This window comes from Arachis hypogaea, chromosome 18 (genome assembly GCF_003086295.3).
Source record: "Arachis hypogaea cultivar Tifrunner chromosome 18, arahy.Tifrunner.gnm2.J5K5, whole genome shotgun sequence".
NCBI lineage: Eukaryota > Viridiplantae > Streptophyta > Magnoliopsida > Fabales > Fabaceae > Arachis > Arachis hypogaea.
In genome coordinates this window covers 79,675,278-79,691,675 of record NC_092053.1, presented here as the reverse complement: position 1 = coordinate 79,691,675, position 16,398 = coordinate 79,675,278, and the positions used below count along the sequence as shown (strand labels likewise).

Here is a 16,398-nt window from a genome sequence, read left to right as displayed (position 1 = left end):
GATTACATCCATATGATTTAATTCCAAGACTCCCCTGTTGTTGCTCCTATCTGAGGCAAAAAAAATACTCATTGTCAGCTACTGTCTCTATAACATCAATGGCCTCTTCAATGGTCTTCTTCTTGTTTAGGGAACCTCCAGATGAGTGGTCTACAGCCTTCCTTAATTCACAATTCAGCCCTTCATAAAAGATGTGGATTTGTACCCACTCATTAAACATATCAGGGGGACATTTCTTTGTCAAGTCTTTGAATCTCTCCCAGGCTTCATAAAGAGTTTCCCCATCTTGCTGTCTGAAAGTCTGCACTTCAGTTCTCAGCCTGTTTACTCTTTGTGGAGGGTAGAACCTTGTTAAGAATCTGTTCATTACATCTTCCCAGGTGGTCAAGCTTTCCTTTGGAAATGACTCCAGCCATTTTGATGCTTTGTCCCTCAAAGAGAATGGAAACAGTAGCAATCTATAGGTGTCAGGATGAACACCATTAGATTTAACCGTGTCACATATCCTTTGGAATTTAGTGAGACGCTCATTAGGATCCTCTTGTGCACTTCCTCCGAAAGAACAATTGTTCTGGAAAAGAGTTATGAGCTGAGGCTTCAATTCGAAATTATTAGCATGGATAGTTGGCCTTTGAATGCTGCTGCCACAATTTTTTGGATTTGGATTGATTTATAATCCAAGAACTCTCTTTTCTTGTCCAGTAGGGTTAGCTCCACCTCTTTTGGCATGATTGTTCACCTCTCTTTCATGATGGTTTTCCATATCATCCTCCATGGTTATATCAAAGTATTTCTCCTCTTCTTCTACACCGACAACTCTTTTTCCTCTTGCTTCCCTCCTTAATCTCAAGAAAGTTCTTTTCGGTTCACTATCAAATGAGGTTGAGGTTTCCTTTCTCCTACCTGTCATACAATGAACAAGTACTAGAAACAACAAGTGTAGAGTCTACTAAAATAGAGTATAGTTAGCTTGGTTAGAACAATTTATCAAATAGTTAGTAGGTTAGCTTGCTGGAAAGTAAAGAAGTAAGGTAAAATTAAAGAGAAACAACTAACAGAAAATTTGCAGAGAATAAAATGAAAAACTGAAATTAAATTGCAATTAATCAAAAGAAAAAGTAAGTGCTCAATCTAGTTATCCTTCAATTTAGTAATTGTCAATACAAAACCAGTCCTCGGCAACAGCGCCATAAACTTGATGCGCGGGAATTTGCCTCTCAACAAATTTCCTTCCAGCAAGTGCACCGGATTGTCGTCAAGTAAAAACTCACTGTAGAGTGAGGTCAAATTCCACAGGGATTGGTAGATTAAGCAATGTTTATTGGAGAATTATGCTAGTTGACCGAAACCGGAAGTGAATTGAGACTTGCAGAAAAAAAAATTGGCGGGAAACTTAAATTGCAAGAAGTTAAATGACAGAGAATTAAATTTCTGGAATTAAAGAACAGGAACTTAAATTGCAAGAAATTAAAAGGGAATGGGGATTTAACATGAAATTAAAGAAGCAAAATGTAAATAGAATGGGTAGATCAGAGATGAGGGAATCATTGGGTTTAGGAGATGTATAACACTCCAGATCAAATTCATTTTCATCTCTTCCACAATCAATGCATTCATTGATCTCCTTGGCAATCTTAATTGAGTGGATCCCAATTTCTTGGCTCACCAATCTCTCTAAGCATGAACAATTCCCCAATTCCTTGATTTAAGTGCTCGTGGGAAGAGATGAAGTTCGGTCAATGATTATACCACCCAAATTAATAGATCAAAGTTTTGGTAGGATTACATGTCACTATATCCATCTAAACCCCAATCTAATCCAATGTCAGAAAGCATTTCTAGCATATCTCCTCATTCCTCTTCCAAGGTTCCGAGGAGATCCTATTATGAATAGCTTCTTTCCCAAGATAACTATCCAATTGGATAAAGAACGAAAGCTTTCTAGCAAAATCAAGAGAAAAGAAAGAAGAAGATGAATGAAAATTACTATTGATCCATTCGATTACATAGAGCTCCCTAACCCAATGAAAGGGGTTTAGTTGTTCATAGCTCTCAAAATGGAAATTTGGATTGAAAGATACATTGCAAAAGAAAAATCAACAGAAAGTAAATGTGTAGTACTCAATAAAAGGAAAATCGAAAACAAAAAAAAGGTCCCTCTAACTTAAATTCTAAACTATTTATACACTCTCTTCCATTGATCTTCAGTCTCTGAATTGGGGTTTTGGCCTTGGTGAAATTGGATTGAATTGGCTCCAATTGGTTTCCTTTGTTGTTGAGAAGAGATTGGTTTGAAATGCAGAGTCTGATGCTTCACGTTGGGGTCAATGTTTGATGGCCAACGTTGACTCAAACGCTCTTCAGAAAAACCAGTGAAACATGCTGTGATTGGCGTTTGACTTAATGTTGGAGGGCCAACGTCCCGCTATCCACGTGTACGCGTGCTTTGCGCGTTTGCGCACCAGGGGCAAAAATGATCATTCATGCGTGCGCATGGATACAAAGATTTCATTTTACAGTTTCAACACAATGCATGGGACGTTGGCCTCAGTGTTGGACCTCCAACATTCCCTCCAACGTTGGCATTTTCACGAGTGCATGTACTCCACGCTTACGCGTGATTCGCCATTTTTCCCATCCACGCATACGCTTCACTGACGCGTACGCGTCAATTTCAATTTTTCAAATCCAAATTCTAGGTTCTTCATCGAGGACATTGGAGGCTGGCGTTTGAGGCAACGTTGGACTCTAACGTTCGTCTAGTGACGCGTATGCGTGACCCACGCGTACGCGTGGATGGTCAATTTTGCCATTCTACACGTGCACGTCACTCACGCTTGCGCGTGGATATGAAAATTTTGCTTTTTCACGCGTACGCGTCATAGACGCGTATGCGTCACTCAAAAATTCTTCAGCCCCAGAATTGATCATTTTCTCACAACGTTGGGGTTAATGTTGGACCTCCAACGCCACCTCCAACGTGAGCATCAGCACACTTTACAGAGAGTTGCTTTGCTTCTCTTCCAACTTTTGAGGCAACGTTGGTGGTCCAACTTGGCCACCAACGTTGCTTCCTCTTTGTCTTTTCCATGCTCCTTTTCCAACCTTCCTCCATGCTTTCCTTTACCTATCATCAACCAATAAATGCATCAAAGCCTTGCTAAAGTCATGAGAATTCTTATCATTCTTAGCATACAAGTAATCATAGCATAAATCATCATGAAATTGCATCAAATTACTCATGGTTGAATGAATCTAGGGATACATAAATTTCTACCCAATTTCCTTACTTATAGCTGAAGAAAGTGCATAAAACCTATTAAAAACAAAGAACAAGGCTGGTAAAACTAGCCTAAGATGCCCTGGCATCCGCGCACGCGCCACAGACACGCGCGCGTAGAAGTGAAGTTGCAAGGCGACGCGTATGCATACATCGTGTGTACGTGATGCACGGAAAACTTGTCTCTCAACAAATCTCCCTTCGCAAGTGTACCGAATTTGTCGTCAAGTAAAAACTCACAATAGAGTGAGGTCGAATCCCACAGGGATTAATTGATCAAGCAACTTTAATTAGAAGAATATTCTAGTTGATCGAATCCAGAATTTGGGTTGAGAGTTGCAGAAAACAAAATGGCGGGAATGTAAATAATAGAAAAGTAAATGCTAGAATTAAAGGACTGAAAGTAAATGACTGAAAATAAATTGCAGAATTGTAAATGGGAATGGGGGATTTGCTCATAAAATTAAATGGCAGAAATTAAAGAGAATGGGTAAGATCAGAGATGGGGAGTTCATTGGGCTTAGGAGATGTTGCAATTATCCGGATCAAGTTCATTTTCATCTCTTCCTCAATCAATGCACTCATTGATCTCCTTGGCAATCTTAAGTAATTGAATTACAATTTCTTGCAATTCAATCTCTCAAATCTTGATCAATAGCCAATTCCTTGGTCAATTGCTCATGAGAAGAGATGAAGTATGGTCACTGAATATACCACATGCATTTCCCAAATCAAGTATTGAGAGGGTTATAGTCACATACCCATCCAAACCCAATTTGGTCCAGCATGAGAAAGGATTTCTAGCTTGATCTCTTCATTTCTCTTTCAAGGTTCAAAAGAGATCCAAGTTTGAATAGCTTCTCTTCCAAGATAACTACTCAATTGGATGAAGATCGAAACCTTTCAAGTAAAATCAAGAGGAAAGATAGAAGAAGATTAATGAAAATTAGTATTGATCCATCAAATTACAACAGAGCTCCCTAACCCAATGAAAGGGGTTTAGTTGTTCATAGCTCTTGAAAATGAAAACAAAGATGGAGAATACATCATAAAACTAGAAATTGCAAAGAAAGTAAAATACAGAGAGTAGTTCTCTTTTTCCCAGCCTCCAGAACTTCTTCTCAATTCAAAGCTACTCCTATATACTACTCTTCTCAACTTCTAGTGTGATTCTTCAAGTCTTGGGCCTTTGGATCTTGAGTTTGAAGCAGTTCCTTTCTTTATTTGGGCTTGGCTTTACTTGCAGAGAGAAAGTGCGAAGTGGGCGGAGACTTTAGTTCAGGACGTTAGGGGTGTTAATATTTAGTGAGAATATAAGTTCGAGAACGTTAGTGACACTTAGCATTGTCACTAACATTCCAATGCACCCCTTTGCCTCACGTTAAAACCCACGTTAACTAGGTTAACGTGGCTTTTAACGTTGCCTTGTTAACCTTCGAGAACGTTAGTGACACTCAACATTGTCACTAACGTTCCAATGTGCCCCTTCTTGCTTCACGTTAAAGCCCACGTTAACTAGGTTAACGTGGCTTTTAACGTGGCCCTTGCCATCCTTCGAGAACGTTAGTGACATTCAACATTGTCACTAACGTTCCAATGTGCCCCCAGGTCTCACGTTAGAGTCCACGTTAACTAGGTTAACGTGGCTTCTAACGTGGCCATCTTTAGCCATCCCAACGTTAGTGACAATGTTGAGTGTCACTAACGTTGGCTCATCCTTCATTCCTCATCGTTAGCTTCCACGTTAACCAAGTTAACGTGGAAGTTAACGTGACTCTTGGGGGTTGTGTGGTTGCTTCAATGTTAGTGACAATGTTGAGTGTCACTAACGTTGTCGACAACTCTTCATCCCTTACGTTAGTTCCCACGTTAACCAAGTTAACGTGGGAGTTAACGTGGTACTTTGCACCATAGGCCAACGTTAGTGACAATGTTGAGTGTCACTAACGTTGGCTTCTCTTCCCCCCCTTAACGTTAGAGGCCACGTTAACTAGGTTAACATGGCTTCTAACATGGCCACTTATGTGTAATTGCCAACGTTAGTGACAATGTTAAGTGTCACTAACGTTGGCTCAACTTCTCTTCTCCACGTTAGAGTTCACGTTAACTTAGTTAACGTGACTCTCTAACGTGGGCATTGATGGCTTTTTTTTTTTAGAGTGTTATTGGCAATCACTTTTCTCATTATCCTTGCAAGTTACCTCCCCTTTTCTTGCTTCCTTTTGGTCCTAAAATCAAGCAAGAAAGTGCATCAAAGCTCTAGTCCAATTCATGAGTAATGCAACATAATATTTGTCACTAAACTTATGCAAAATCCTCATGAAATTATGTAAAATGCACAATGTATGCTTGAATCAAGGAATAAGTGAATATCTACCCAAAACTAGCTTATTTCCTAAAGAAATGCATGAAACTAACCTAAAAATAGTAAAGAAAAGCTCAGTGAAACTAGCCAAGATGCCCTGGCATCACAACACCAAACTTAAAGCTTACTTGTCCCTAAGCAAGTACTGGAACAAGAGAATGATGAATGGAATATCCAGAGGAATGAGTCATTCTTATGGAAGTTATGTTACTGATTTTATGGTGGTTTCATGCATAGCAATTTATGTTCATTCCATTACTGGCTTTCAGACCTTTATCATGTCCTAAAACACCCACTTTGTTTATATCCCATGAGACTTTTATTCATTGATCCTTTTATTGTTATTCCAAGGGTTGTTTGTGTTATTTAGGCTAAGTGCTCTGTAAGGGGGCAACTCTTTAAGATAAGCTTTCAGCCAACACTCCCGAACCAGTTGCTTCAAGGTGCTAGGTGTTGAGACACCCCTAAGGACTTACTCCCTCAAGCCTATCCTCCATACATACACACTACAGGCATTTAGTTTATTTATTTTCTTTTCTTGAGACTTTGGTGTCCAGCACCTCTTTGGGTTACTAAGTGTTCTGTAGTGAAGGTTACTCTTGATAGTGGACTTTCAGCTGATAATCCCGAGTTAGTTAACCCAAGTTACCAAGTGATAAGGCACCCCTAAGAGCTTATTCATCCAAGTAGATCCCTCACACAGGAGCACCACAGACACTTGCCTCAAGATTAAAACCATTGATGCCTAGCCTTATTACTTACTCTTTTTCTTTTGTTTTTCACTTCCATTGTTCTTTCCCTTTTCTCTTCTTAGGATCTTGTTATTAACTTAATCTCATGAGTGTATCCAAAGCAAAGTATTCAGGCTAGATAATTGTCATCCCAGCCTTGTGGTTGAACCAACTTAGCTAACTTATGACTACCCCAAAGATTCATGAATGCACTTCCACAATATGAACTCTACTCTGGTCTTTTGAAAACAATCATTCTCTTCTTCAATTTGATTTAAAATGGACAAGCTTACAAGTAAATAAGGGAATGATGCAGTGACATTTAAACCAGAAATCATGGACCTATTCAGAAGGAAAACTTAAAAGACACAATTTTAAAAAGTTTAAACATAACATGGAAGCAGGTTCTATTTCATACAAGATCTTCCTTATTTAAAGCATAGAAAACGATGGACTAAAAAGAACTCCACCACCTTTCATTCATGTGGATGTCCATGCTCCCATCCTTGTTTGTCCTCATTGTGTCTCTCTTGAGTGCTTGTACTTCCACTTCCCTTGCCTTTTCCAAGCAGCTTCCTCCAGAAACCACTATCTTCCATCTTCTTCTTGAGTGTCTCCTTTTGCTGTTTCACTTTCCTCTCTTCTTGTTCTACAAATTCTTTTTGGACCTCATCATATGTAGGGATGGCATAGTGTAGCTGATGTATATTACTGGTCATGTAGTTCAACTCGGCTTGAGTGTTTACATAGAACTCCTCCCTATGTAGTTGCCTTCCTTCATTGAGTACACTGAACTCATTGAAAGTTTTCATTTGGGCTATCTGCCGCTGGTTGAGTTCTTGCAAGTGCTTCTCTTGAACCTCTTGCCTCTCATTCACTTGGTTGATGGCTTGAGTGAGCTGGGAGTATTGTTCCTGCTGCTGCTCCATTTGTTGTTTTTGCCATGCTTCCTGTTGGCTCAGCCAGTTCAGTATTTGCTCTTGTCCTTCCATATGTCTCTGTCCCAAATCTTCAATGGCTCTTAGAAGGTGAGTCATATTCAAGTTGGCTGGGTCATGATGCTCTTCTTGTTGATATTCTTCCTGATGATATTCATCTTGATGAGCTTCTCCCTGGGCCCTTTGCCTTCCTATATGTAGCCTTCTTAGTTGCTGAGCCGGTGTGGTATAGACCATTCGCTCGAGTGTGACTGGCCTCCCTGGGTTCACCCAGTCTGGGCTGCTGTCCTCAAATATTACCTTGGCCTTGTTGCACAAGCGGAGAATGGTACTGGGGTACCAAAGTCTGGCACCTGAGTCAGCTTTCTCAGCTGACTCTTGAATCCCTTCGGCAATGAGCTCATGCACTTTGATTTTCCCACCTTGTACTAAGCATTGTACCATAGTGGCTCGATTGATGTTGACCTCTGAATTATTAGCAGCTGGTAGGATGGACCTCCTTACAAGCTCAAACCACCCCTTGGCTTCAGGAGTGAGGTTTGTTCTCTTAATGAACTTTGGTTTATTTCCAGTACCCCTTTCCCAGTCAGCTCTCGGTACACAAAGGTCTCGTAAAAGCTGGTCATAATTGGGGTTGTTGTCCAATCTTAAGTGATAACTTTCTTCTTCAAACGGTATAAACCGTAGCTAAAATGCTCTCATTACACTCATGGGACCAAAATCCACCATTGTTCCTCTCACAAAGCTTGTATATGACTCATCTTTCTTATCATATCTGACTGCCTTTGCATAAAATTCTCTTATGAGATTTGCATTCACCTTAGTGACCGGGTCAGTGAGGAGCTCCCATCTTCTCCTTTCTACCTTCTCTGTGATTTCGGGGCATTCAGTCTTCTTCACTTGAAATCCCAGCTCATAAATGATTTCCTTATCAACCATCCACCCGTATTGCAATGCATGATGCAAGCTTCTAAATCTCTTCTCATCATATGGGTGTTCTTCCATGGGTTCCTTCCCCTCTCTTCTCTTAGAACTTGAAGATGCCATGAATGATGATTAATATGTAAAGGTGGTAAGGTTGTGGAGACTTTTGGTTTTTTAGGGTTTTATGGCAATAAGGAAAGTGAGGGGAGGAATGTTTGTAATCGGATAGGGGATGTATTGTACCGAAATGAAGAGTGGTGAAGGGTGTGTGATGACAATGAATGTTTACTAGATGGACGGATGGGGTTGTTTATGAAGGAAAGACAAGGATCATCACTTAATGAGAGTGATTGGTTCGGTCTTCAAGGGTCTTCTTTCTCCAATGTTGCATGGCCGCTTTTCCCCATGCGTTCCCTCTTGAGACATGTGTGTAGTGCTCTTCATTAAGTGGCGAAATCTCCCCCATTTAATTATCCAATCAATCCCTTTTCATGCTTCTTTTCCTTTCCTATAAAGATTTAAAATAAGGAAATTAATAAAAAAATTCAAACTCTACGGCTAGAATAAAAGGAAAGAAGAGATTTGATTGTTTATTTATGAATTCCAACTAACTAACTAACTATTGGTGGGTCCTTATATGCATTTTGGTGGCACCATGAGGTGACACCAAACTTAGTTTGGATCACTGTGATGGAGGTTTTGTGTTCAAAGCTCCCAAGACTAGCATGCGTCTAGGTTTGCTTTGAACACCAAACTTGTTCCTCACTATATTCTGCATAAGAAGATTTTCACCAATTATTTGTCAACTTTGGATTGATGCTCATAAAGATTGACTTATTCATTATCATCTGAAAGCATATAAAACATGGGTTGCCTCCCATGAAGCGCTTCTTTAGCGTCACTAGCTTGACGTTTTTCCTTCATCATGGTGGTTGGTAGTGCTTAAAGTCCTCCCCTCTTGCTGTGGACTTGTATCCATTGGTTGGATCAATGATCTCCACATGTTCCAGGGAAAGAACTATATTGATAGTGAAGACCTTAGGTAATTGAGATGGCACAATAGGGAGATTAGGGAGAATATTTGGGAAGTAAGCTGAGACAACTCTATCCCCTGGAGAGAAGTCTTCCGTAGGGATCTTCTTGTTCTTCCATCTCCTTGGTACCTTCTTCTTTGTTTCTTTTGAGGTTGTCTTCCCCTTGGTGACCTCTTTTCTCCAAGGAGTTGTGATGCTGTCTTCACCTGCCTCTAGAGGTTTGGGTTCCTCCAACTTTTCCTTGAGCTGTAGTAATTGCTGTTTTCCTTGTTTATCTATTAAGGGGATCTCAGAATGAACTGGCTGTGCTTCAGTGCTTGTTTCCTCCTTCAGTGTCTCATTATCATTTGTGCTTAGTTCCTTGTCCTCTTGATCTGTTTCTTGTGAGAGTTTGAAAATATTGAAGCTGAGTCGTTCATCATGGATTCTCAATATTAGCTCCCCTTTCTCTACATCGATAAGTGCTCTGGCTGTAGCTAGAAATGGTCTTCCCAATATGATTGGGTGAGTATGACTTTCTTCCATGTCCAGAATGACAAATTCTGTTGGGAGAAAGTACTTCCCAACCTTTAGCAACACATTTTCCACCACTCCTATTGCTTGCTTTTGAGTTTTGTCAGCCAGTCTGATAATGACATCTGTGGGCATTATCTCATTGATTTGCAGCCTCTTCACCAGGGATAAGGGCAGTAAGTTGATGCTGGCCCCTAAATCACATAGTGCTCTGTCGAACATATTTTCACCTATGGCACAAGGGATATGAAAACTTCCTGGGTCTCTTCTTTTTGTAAGCAACTCAGGTTGAATAAGGGCACTACGTTCCTTGTTCATCACTATAGTCTGCCCTCCCTTGAGTGAGCTTTTCCTGGGAAGAAGTTCCTTCATATACTTGATGAATGCAGGCATTTGTTGAATTGCCTTGATGAATGGTATGTTCACATGCAGAGATGCAAACAAGTCTAGGAACCTTGAGTATATTCTTTTTCCCACAGCACCATTGAGCAGTTGAGGGAATGGTGCATAGAGCTTCAGCAGCTCTTGTTGTGAGATTTCTGGTTCTTTGTGATCTCTATCCTCCTCCTTTGTTGAGTTGTCTTCAGGTTGTTTGCACATTTTGCCTTGCTTGTCTTCAATCTCTTGATCACTTGCAGTGACCATTTTGCAATCTTCCCATCTTACTTTCTTTGCTTCTCCCTTGGGGTTTTTCTACGTGTCACTTGGGAAGCTATCAGTAGGTTTGGGAATCTTCTCAGCTAAATATCCCACCTGGAATTCCAGCTTCCTAATGGTCTCTCCCTGGTTCTTAATATTGGCTCGCACCTCCTCTTTGAACACCTTATTTTCTTCAATCTCTTGGCATATTCCTTCAAGTAAGGCTTCAATCTTAGAGAGCTTGTCATTAATTGATGAGTGATTCGGAGCAGATGTGCTGTTTTGGTTTTGATAAGTGTGTGGAGACGTGTTGTTGTGGGGGTGTTGAGATGTCCTCTGGGTGAATTGCTGGTGAGCTACATTGTTGTTAGAGTTGTAACGTCTCTGGTCTTAGTTTTGATCTTGCTCACTTCCCCACCCAAAGTTTGGGTGATTTCTCCATCCAGGGTTGTAAGTCTTGGAGTATGGATCATAGTTTTTCCTTGGTGAATTCCCAATGTAGTTGGCTTGCTCCTGACTCCCCTCTGCTTCTTCATTCACTCCTTCTTGGATTGTTGATGAAGATGAGATTGCTGCTACTTGGTTCCTCTCCATCTTCTTGGTGAGGTCAGCCAGCTGCTGGGTAATGAGCTTGTTTTGGGCCAATAGAGTATCTACATTGTTTAGCTCCATCACTCCTCTTGTGTTCCCTCTTTCGGAAGCATAGAAGTAGTCGTTTTCTGCTACTGTTTCTTAGAAGTAGTCGTTTTCTTTGACTCATAAGAGAGCCCTTCATAGAAAATGTGCAGCTGGACCCATTCGTTGAACATGTCAGGTGGACACCTCCTTGTTAAGTCCTTGAACCTCTCCCATGCTTCATACAGAGTCTCACCATCTTGTTGCCTGAAAGTTTGAACCTCAGCTCTCAGCCTATTGATTCATTGAGGAGGGTAGAATCTTGCTAAGAATTTATTCACCACATCCTCCCAAGTTGTCAAGCTCTCCCTTGGGAAGGATTCCAGCCACTTGGCTGCCTTGTCCCTGAGTGAGAAGGGAAATAAGAGCAGTCTATAGGCGTCAGGGTGAACACCATTAGATTTCACTGTGTCACATATTATCAGGAAGGTGGTCAAATGTTAATTGGGGTCTTCTTGAACACCTCCTCCAAACGAACAGTTGTTCTGAACAAGGGTGATGAGCTGTGGTTTAAGTTCAAAGTTGTTGGCATGGATTGTTGGCTTTTGGATGCTACTTCAACAATTTCCTGGGTTTGGATTGATGTAAGAGCCCAAAACTCTTCTATCCTCCCCAGCATGATTTGCTCCACCTCCTCTGCCATGGTTGTGAGTCTCTTCTTCATGATGATTTTCCATGTTTTCTTCCATGTTAGGTTCAAAGTATTCCTCAAAGTGTTCCTCCTCTTCTTCAGCACCAACTACACATTTTTCTTTTGCCTCCCTCCTTAGTCTAAGGAAGGTTCTCTCAGGTTCAGAATCAAAGGAAGTTGAAGCCCCGCTTTTTCTCCCTGTCATACAACCAACAAGTACCAGCAAAAAAAATAGGTGCAGACAGTATTTGTGTCAGAATTGCTGTTAGTTGTGGGTGATGCAATATATCAAACAGTTAGTGGGTTAGCAAATAGAATTGAAAATAACAAAGAAAAACAAAAGAGTAGAGGGGGAAGGGAAGAAGTTTAACTAAATCAAAAAGTAAATCACTCCAACAGAAAAATAAAATTCACAAAATATAAATGCTCAATCTAGTGATCTTCCAATTTAATCATTGTTGATTCACAATCAATCCCCAGCAACGGCGCCATAAACTTAATGCACGGAAAACGTCTCTCAACAAATCTCCCTTCGGCAAGTGTACCGAATTTGTCATCAAGTAAAAACTCACAATAGAGTGAGGTCGAATCCCACAGGGATTGATTGATCAAGCAACTTTAATTAGAAGAATGTTCTAGTTGAGCAAATCCAGAATTTGGGTTGAGAGTTGCAGAAAATAAAATGGCGGGAATGTAAATAACAGAAAAGTAAATGCTAGAATTAAAGGACTGGAAGTAAATGACTGAAAATAAATTGCGGAATTGTCAATGGAAATGGAGGATTTGCTCATAAAAGTAAATGGCAGAAATTAAAGAGAATGGGTAAGATCAGAGATGGGGAGTTCATTGGGCTTAGGAGATGTTGTAATTCTCCGGATCAAGTTCATTTTCATCTCTTCCTCAATCAATGCACTCATTGATCTCCTTGGCAATCTTAAGTGATTGAATTACAATTTCTTGCAATTCAATCTCTCAAATCTTGATCAATAGCCAATTCCTTGGTCACTTGCTCATGAGAAGAGATGAAGTATGGTCACTGATTATACCACATGCATTTCCCAAATCAAGTATTGAGAGGGTTATAGTCACATACCCATCTAAACCCAATTTGGTCCAGCATGAGAAAGCATTTCTAGCTTTATCTCTTCATTCCTCTTTCAAGGTTCAGAAGAGATCCAAGTTTGAATAGCTTCTCTTCCAAGATAACTACTCAATTGGATGATGATCGAAAGCTTTCAAGTAAAATCAAGAGGAAAGATAGAAGAAGAATAATGAAAATTAGTATTGATCCATCAAATTACAACAGAGCTCCCTAACCCAATGAAAGGGGTTTAGTTGTTCATAGCTCTTGAAAATGAAAACAAAGATGGAGAATACATCATAAAACTAGAAATTGCAAAGAAAGTAAAATACAGAGAGTAGTTCTCTTTTTCCCAGCCTCCAGAACTTCTTCTCAATTCAAAGCTACTCCTATATATACTACTCTTCTCAGCTTCTAGTGTGATTCTTCAAGTCTTGGGCCTTTGGATCTTGAGTTTGAAGCAGTTCCTTTCTTTATTTGGGCTTGGCTTTACTTGCAGAGAGAAAGTGCGAAGTGGGTGGAGACTTTAGTTCAGGACGTTAGGGGTGTTAATATTTAGTGAGAATATAAGTTCGAGAACGTTAGTGACACTTAACATTGTCACTAACGTTCCAATGCACCCCTTTGCCTCACGTTAAAACCCATGTTAACTAGGTTAACGTGGCTTTTAACGTTGCCTTGTTAACCTTCGACAACGTTAGTGACACTCAACATTATCACTAACGTTCCAATGTGCCCCTTCTTGCTTCACGTTAAAGCCCACGTTAACTAGGTTACGTGGCTTCTAACGTGGCCCTTGCCATCCTTCGAGAACGTTAGTGACATTCAACATTGTCACTAACGTTCCAATGTGCCCCCAGGTCTCACGTTAGAGTCCACGTTAACTAGGTTAACGTGGCTTCTAACGTGGCCATCTTTAGCCATCCCAACGTTAGTGACAGTGTTGAGTGTCACTAACGTTGGCTCATCCTTCATTCCTCATCGTTAGCTTCCACGTTAACCAAGTTAACGTGGAAGTTAATGTGACTCTTGGGGGTTGTGTGGTTGCTTCAACGTTAGTGACAATGTTGAGTGTCACTAACGTTGTCGACAACTCTTCATCCCTTACGTTAGTTCCCACGTTAACCAAGTTAACGTGGGAGTTAATGTGGTACTTTGCACCATAGGCCAACGTTAGTGACAATATTGAGTGTCACTAACGTTGGCTTCTCTTCCCCCCTTAACGTTAGATGCCACGTTAACTAGGTTAACGTGGCTTCTAACGTGGCCACTTATGAGTAATTGCCAACATTGTCACTAACGTTGGCTCAACTTCTCTTCTCCACGTTAGAGTTCACGTTAACTTAGTTAACGTGACTCTCTAACGTGGGCATTGATGGCTTTTTGAGAGTGTTATTTGCAATCACTTTTCTCATTAATCTTGGAAGTTACCTCCCCTTTTCTTGCTTCCTTTTGGTCCTGAAATCAAGCAATAAAGTGCATCAAAGCTCTAGTCCAAGTCATGAGTAATGCAACATAATATTTGTCACTAAACTTATGCAAAATCTTCATGAAATTATGTAAAATACACAATGTATGCTTGAATCAAGGCATAAGTGAATATCTACCCAAAACTAGCTTATTTCCTAAAGAAATGCCTGAAACTAACCTAAAAATAGTAAAGAAAAGGTCAGTGAAACTGGCCAAGATGCCTGGCATGAATCGATAATTGTTATCTTTGCTAATTGAATTGAACTTCAATAATTCCAGTCCTTTCTCAGGAATTGACTAGAACCTGAAGATCAGACTAATTAATCCACTTGATCTTCCCTTGCTTTAGTAAAGGCTAACCAAGTGGGAGTAAGACTCAATTCTCATTACCATTGATAAGGATAATTAGGATAGGACTTCCAATTTCTTATACAATTCCAAAAGTGTGTTTTACAGTTATTTATTTATTTTACTTGTCATTCAAATTACTTGTTCCTTACTTTCAAAACCCCCAATTTACAATCTTCATAACCAATAGTAAAAACATACCTCCCTGCAGTTCCTTGAGAAGACGACCCGAGGTTTAAATACTTCGGTTATCAATTTTAAAGGGGTTTGTTACTTGTGACAACCAAAACGTTTGTACAAAGGGATTTCTGTCGGTTTAGAAACTATATCTACAACACGACTATTTTTATAAAATTATTTACCAGCAAAAATCCTAACGTCAATGAGCAATGGAGGTTCATCCTCCCAAGTCTCATTACCAAATAACTTGGCATTCAGCTTCATGATTGCGCCTAGATACCGAGCAACTTACTCTTCAACAATATCTTCATCCTCTTCAGAGGAAGAATACTCATCAGAGCTCATGAATGTCAACAGTAAGTTCAGTGGAATCTCTATGGTCTCTGTATGAGCCTCAGAATCCTTTGGTTCCTCATTAGGGAACTCCTTAGTGGTAAGTGGATGTCCATTGAGGTCTTCCTCACTGAAAATCACTGCCTCTTCCTCCTCTATAGGTTCGGCCACTTTGGATATATTGATGGCCTTGCACTCTCTCTTTGGATTCTCTTCTGTATTGCTTGGGAGAGTACTATGAGGGATTTCGGTAACTCTTTTACTCAGCTGACCCACTTGTGCCTCCAAATTTTTGATGGAGGACCTTGTTTCAGTCATGAAAATGAGAGCAGTTTTAGATAGATCAGAGACTATGGTTACTAAGTCAGAGAGGCTCTGCTTAGAATTCTCTGTCTGTTGCTGAGAAGATGATGGAAAAGGCTTGCTATTGCCAAACCTGTTTCTCCAACCATTATTATTATTAAAGCCTTGTTGAGGCTTCTGTTGACCCTTCCATGAGAAATTTGGATGATTTCTCCATGAAGGATTATAGGTGTTTCCATGGGATTCTCCCATGTAATTCACCTCTTCCATTGCAGGATTTTTCGGGTCATAAGCTTCTCCTTCAGATGAGGCTTCTTTAGTACTTCCGGATGCAGCTTGCATTCCAGTTAGATTCTGAGAAATCATATTGACTTGCAGAGTCAATATTTTATTCTGAGCCAATATGGCATTCAGAGTATCAATCTCAAGAACTCATTTCTTCTGAGTCATCCTATTATTCACAGGATTTCTTTTAGAAGTATACATGAACTGGTTATTTGCAACCATTTCAATGAGTTCTTGGGCTTCTGCAGGTGTTTTCTTCAGATGAAGAGATCCACTAGCAGAGTGGTCCAATGACATCTTGGATAATTCAGACAGACCATCATAGAATATACCTAAGATGCTCCATTCTGAAAGCATGTCAGAAGGACACCTTCTGATTAATTGCTTGTATCTTTCCCAAGCTTCATAGAGGGATTCACCTTCCTTCTGTCTGAAGGTTTGGACTTCCACTCTAAGCTTGCTCTCTTTTGAGGTGGAAAGAATTTGGCCAAGAAAGCATTGACCAACTTTTTCCAAGACTTCAGGCTTTCTCTAGGTTGTGAGTCCAATCATATCCTAGCTCTGTCTCTTATAGCAAAGGCGAAAAGCATAAGTCTGTAGACCTCGGGATCAACCCCATTGGTCTTAACAGTGTCACAGATTTGCAAGAATTCAGCTAAGAACTGATG

General features: G+C 40.2%; 3 non-coding genes across 3 annotated transcripts; all 3 read left to right on the top strand.

Annotated features, from left to right (window-relative positions):
• Positions 1-214: 214 nt before the first annotated feature.
• On the top strand, positions 215-322 carry LOC112774759 (small nucleolar RNA R71). Its single transcript, XR_003189221.1, has one exon. It is a non-coding gene; the product is annotated as a small nucleolar RNA R71 (small nucleolar RNA).
• Positions 323-11,231: 10,909 nt separating this feature from the next.
• Positions 11,232-11,335, top strand: LOC112773703 (small nucleolar RNA R71). The gene has a single exon (XR_003188240.1). It is a non-coding gene; the product is annotated as a small nucleolar RNA R71 (small nucleolar RNA).
• A 4,746-nt stretch (positions 11,336-16,081) lies between these two features.
• LOC112774011 (small nucleolar RNA R71) lies at positions 16,082-16,189 on the top strand. The gene has a single exon (XR_003188526.1). It is a non-coding gene; the product is annotated as a small nucleolar RNA R71 (small nucleolar RNA).
• Positions 16,190-16,398: the final 209 nt, after the last annotated feature.